Genomic DNA, 5,342 nt, shown 5'->3' on the forward strand with positions numbered 1-5,342 from the left:
AATTTGTTCATAAATCTCTAATATTATTCTATCTTACTAGAAGTAGTAAATCATAATATTAGTTATAATTTAAGGACTCATATTCTTGTTTCTAGTACATAAATTAGTATATGAATTAAGAGGGATCACCTTGCTACAATCCTTAAGGAGAAGTTCCTACTATGGAGCTTGAAGATTTGGAGCACTCTTGGAAGATCATCCTATTATGGATAGCTCAAGAACAAGACTAGGAAGGAGTCCTATCTTGTGCCCTTGAAACCGAAATATTATATGGTAAGGAGACGATTTCTTCTTACTAATTTCGAAAGTTTTGCATGCATAAGATCTAGAATTAATTTTATGACTAAATTTATTTATCACATATTCAATATGTAAACCTTTGAGATTAACGAATCTAACATACAGTACCATTCTCCTCCAGATATAAGTGGGTCACTTCCACTTTCCTCCAATTCTGATGGAGGGCAATGCCTTGAACCTCAACTTCTTGAATCTGGTCGTAATAGAACGCGGCTCCCCTAGCAACATAAATTTTGCCGGATGGTACTATAGGGGCATTGTAGTAAAGAACACAAGGCTTCTTGCAAACGCCCTTCACATTTGTAATTAATTAGTATATATACATGCACTACTTTAATTAATAAATTTAAATAATTAGTATATATACAACAATTCTAAACAAGTCGTAGTAGCTAATACCTCGTTAAAAGCCAGATTTGGAGATGATAAGAACATGTCATCATCAACTACCTTCACCTCGCCACTACAACAAATCCCTTGCATTTTTTACGCTTTTAAAGCCAACTCTCGACGCAAAAAAGCGTCGATAATTATATTCTCGACGCTTCTTAGAAGCGTCAAAATTTTTTCCGTCAATATTTTTTGATGCTTTTTAGCGTCACCAATATTGACGCCTTTATGCTCAATAATAAAAACTACGCTACTTTTAGAGGCTGCTTTTGTGAGTAAAGATTATTTTTGGAGGGAACCAAAACTGACCCTCAAAAGCGTCAAGAAAATTCGTTGACCGATACTTTTTAATCCAATGCCACAACTAAAATATATCAGAAATCAATTCGTAAGTGTTTTCTTCTAAAAAAAATCCAACATCATGATATATACAATGAATTAATCGTTGCTGCTTGATTAGAAGTAAGTTATTATTATTATAAAGTTCCATTATTACAAACGTTTCTACTGAAACCGTTCTTATACAGTGCCATTTACATTATTCCACGGAGTACATCAAATTATCAAGGCCCTCCTTATTCTCGTTCGTGGTTGCTTTAAACCTTCAATTGCTTCTAACCTTACGATTTCAAGAATTTGCTCGTCCAGGCAGCTGAAAAAAAATATAAGAGATATAATTAGATCAACCATGTTTACAAAATAAATAAAAAATATTTGTTAAGAGAGAAAATTGTGAAAAAGGCTGATGAAGCAAAACAATGTACATGTATCCATGAGAGAAAAGACCAAGTTCATACGAAATATTGTAACTGATATTCTACTTAATAAGCAAAGTAACTAAGAATCTTGCAATCTAGATATTGGTGAGGAAGACTTAAAACAAACTAAGGGATGATAAAATAAGATGTGAGAGATGTCATATATATACTAAAATCACAAGTATCCCAAGGGCCAAGGTACTTGATCTTAAGGCGAGGAGGGTTCGAGGGCTTGATCTTAAGCCCACTTAAGGTGCCTTTAACTAAGCTACATAAAGAGTAAAGATATACTACTTGGTGCTTATTACCGAGTTCCATAGACATGGTACATCACTAAAGAAATACGCAGGCAAAAAACACTCTCATATCTCTCATGTAATAGGGGTGACAAAGATGGAGCAACACACCGATTCTTAATAAAATGTGTAGGGTGTACAAGAACAAAAACTACGAGCCTGTAACAGATGACAAGCACATATGAAGTTGAAAACCAATCAGATCAATTTAATCACGTTTACCAATATGCCTATGAAGGACAAATTCATTTAGCATGTAAGCTTCCAGTTCAGTAGAATAAACCAAGGGGAAAACGATAATCCCTCTTGAATGCCTACGGCCAACAAATATAGCGATCAACAAACAAACCTTCAAAATAGTTAAATTAAGGCGTGAAAAACAACAAATTGATTTATGCCATTGATGAAACTCGGAACGCAAGCAGAGATTACACAAATCATAGAATCAAGGGCTACAACAACACGTACCGATTCGTAAACAAATGACATAGCCCACAAAAAGTTGAATAGCGCAACCTCACCCAAAGATAAAAAGGTTTCACGTGTTAAGTTCAAGATAAAAGGTTCATATTTTAAGATAAAAATAGAGATGTCTGAGGTCTTAATAAACACGGTTAGGCATTCAAAATAATTTCTATAATATGTAAAACTTTACTCTATCATTTCGAGACTCCATCAGTTTTTCTTGAAATCTAATTGTTTATTGTTCTACTTTATAAGACTAATTTTATAACAAGTCAGGCTCAATTAACTAAGTCCAAACTCCATTCATTCATCTCTCTCACCTTTTCCTAACCTATCCTATGTTATTTGCTAAACAATCATTCCTTTGTAAAGATTCTTACTAAACACATAAAATCAGTAGCTTCAGAAAATTTAGAAACAAAGTTGAAAAAAAAAAAATTCGGCTGGATTCAATAAATTTATGAAAGTTCACGAACCTAAATGATAGTTGATGTGGTATCATTACCGGTTATGTAGCACAATATTCAAGCCTTAAGTACGTCTATTCTAGTTCCATTTACCTGAAATTGAAAAGGAACAAAAAAACCAAAGAAATTACATCACTAGACAACAATAAGCAAATTATTTGAACTAAGACTAACTACTAAATCAAACATAAGTCTTGAACATATATTATAAATTTACCAGTCTCAAAACTTATCTTGTCACTCCGCTTAAATATTACAATAGACAAAATTAACAGTTAAACACCTTAGAGCCTCTTAGGCCAAACCTACCAACGTGAAATGGGCAGTTGTGTAAATGATTTGTTCTAATAACAAGAGGACCTTTAAGCCCATAATTACTTATTTATGCAAGGATTCATCGCACTTTAGGGTATGTTTGGAGAGCAAAAGTGGAGGAAAAGGGAGGGAAGGAGAGGGGAGAAATAAAGTTTTTCCTCCAAATCTTATGAAATGGAGAGATAAATTCAGCAAGTCAGAAAAGGTGAGTCAAACCTTGACAATTATAATGGCTTTAACTCCCATCACTATAAGAAAGAGGAAGGCCATACTCAACTTATCAGTAGCAACCTGCAGAAGTTGGAGAGATAAGCAGCAACAAAATATGATATATTACATTAACTTGAAATACATTTATAAACAACTACCTGTCGACCAATTTCCTTGACTAGCTTTGAAGCCTTCTTGATCGAGAAATTGATTTGAGTCCAACTCATGTAGTATCCTACTCATTTGATCAATCTGCATAGAGCTTATATCATTATAATAAATCCTGCAGATAAACTTGGTAACAATAAGGATAGCATGATAAATTAAATGGGATAAGTCAATTTAACAATGAAAATAAGACCTACAAGTGATCACCTGAGCTTTAAGAGGTGTTGCAGTTTCTATTCCAACACAAATTGTTTCTTGAACAATCTGCATCAAGTAAACAAGTTATTGACAAAGCACACAAGAACTTATACGAGACTATTTTGCACGTGAGGCCACCACATTAACCGTATAATTAGAGGAAAAACACAAGTTTTTAGCTTGGTTTTGCATGTGAGACTGTCTCATAAAGGACACGTGAAGTACTATCATATAGCAATATAGACTACGGAATGATGAACAATGTACTCTAATTAAAAACACGAACTACCGGAGTAGTATTGAAGGGTGAATAGAGAAAGCAACCACAAAATAAAAATCATCACCACATACGACTTACGGAAGACGACAAAACATGCTAGTAACTGTCACAAGATGAAAATTGAACATATTTGCCTCTCAATGTACCTTTTGGTTTTGATACAGCCCAGAACATGATACAAACTGATAGTTACAGTTAGAGCTCATTTGTCAGCTATATGTGATACAACCCAGAAAAACAAGACGCTACCAAATAAAACAAGGTTTGGTGCTTTATAAATTAATTAAATTTATATATTATTAAATAATGAATAGAACTTACCATGGATATCTCAATATTAATAGCAAAAACGCACAGAAATGATGGAAAATCAAGATAGGCGCTATAAACCCTTATAAATAAACCGGTTGACTGAAGAGGATTAGGTTATCTTACAAATTAATGCTGTAAACAATAGATCAAGAGTAATATCTACAAAATAGGGACATAGAGCATCAAATTTGAGTACAGTGACATCAAATCAAACAATAAAACAATTAAAGAAATAGTAGTATGAGAGATGGTCATCCTTACCAAATAAATTACGAGAATCTTTCATGTATAGAGAGACAAGCTTCATTTTTTATTGTAGAAGAGAAGGAAGGAATGGGAAGAGAGGCGGAGATCTTACAAACTGAGATAGGGTTTTGGGGGATAGTGGGCAGGGGAGTAGTTGAGTTGGAAAGGAGAAGAGATGAGTTGAGTTGATAGAAGCAAATTGATTAAAACGAGGTCGTTTATGTGCCACTTAATTTTTTAATGTGTTTTTTATATTCGCGGAGTATTAATTAGGGGACGCTTGTGTTAAGCGTCAATCACTAAGTGTCATTAAGTGACGGGATTTGTAGTAGTGCTCCTCTCTCACGGCCTTCATGGAGTCCTCTTCAACTACCCGATCTTGATCCTTTGACATGTCTTCGGCTCCCACCTCATTCTCCTTTGCCATGTCATCCTCAGTTCGCATGCCCGCTTTTTCCTTCTCCTCCCCTGCTTCCTTTATGACTTGCCGAACCATAACCAACTCTTATTCAGATGGCTTATCCCCCGTTTCCACCATTCTCAGTATCAACCTGGCCATTATTTTTAGCTGTGTAGTATAAATGAATATGATTAAAGTAAGTAGTATAATTTCAGCATATATATTTATAAATTATGTTGAATAAAATACAGTATTTATATACCCTATCATCACCACTCATTGCCCTTCGAATAGTTTTCCCAAAATACTTAGTGATACCAACATGTGTCGATAATGAGATCTAATGAGTCCATCCTTTTTCATTGAGTCCATAAGTCCTCTTTAGGACCCTTAAAAAGATAGGATGGAGGGTTGAGATTGAAGAGGGAAAACAAGAGATTAGTGCAAAAAAGATGAGATTGTTACTAATTAATTACTTTCCCTCACTACCATCACTAATCAAACCTCTAATTTCATTATATAAACCTTCTTTTTCCA

At 34.2% G+C, this 5,342-nt stretch overlaps 1 long non-coding RNA gene across 3 annotated transcripts; it reads right to left on the minus strand.

The window, feature by feature from the left end:
• Nucleotides 1-1,064: 1,064 nt before the first annotated feature.
• LOC141609118 (uncharacterized) lies at nucleotides 1,065-4,689 on the minus strand. 3 transcript variants are annotated; one of them, XR_012527222.1, is made up of 6 exons: nucleotides 4,421-4,675; nucleotides 3,577-3,633; nucleotides 3,360-3,453; nucleotides 3,208-3,282; nucleotides 2,686-2,769; nucleotides 1,065-1,342 (listed from the first exon to the last, which is right to left on the minus strand). It is a non-coding gene; the product is annotated as an uncharacterized LOC141609118 (long non-coding RNA). The 3 variants fall into 3 exon arrangements; XR_012527223.1 differs by having other exon boundaries at nucleotides 1,072-1,342; nucleotides 2,213-2,769; nucleotides 4,421-4,689; XR_012527224.1 differs by having other exon boundaries at nucleotides 1,072-1,342; nucleotides 3,567-3,633; nucleotides 4,421-4,681.
• Between the last annotated feature and the right edge of the window lie 653 nt (nucleotides 4,690-5,342).

This window comes from Silene latifolia, chromosome 10 (genome assembly GCF_048544455.1).
Source record: "Silene latifolia isolate original U9 population chromosome 10, ASM4854445v1, whole genome shotgun sequence".
Taxonomy (NCBI): domain Eukaryota; kingdom Viridiplantae; phylum Streptophyta; class Magnoliopsida; order Caryophyllales; family Caryophyllaceae; genus Silene; species Silene latifolia.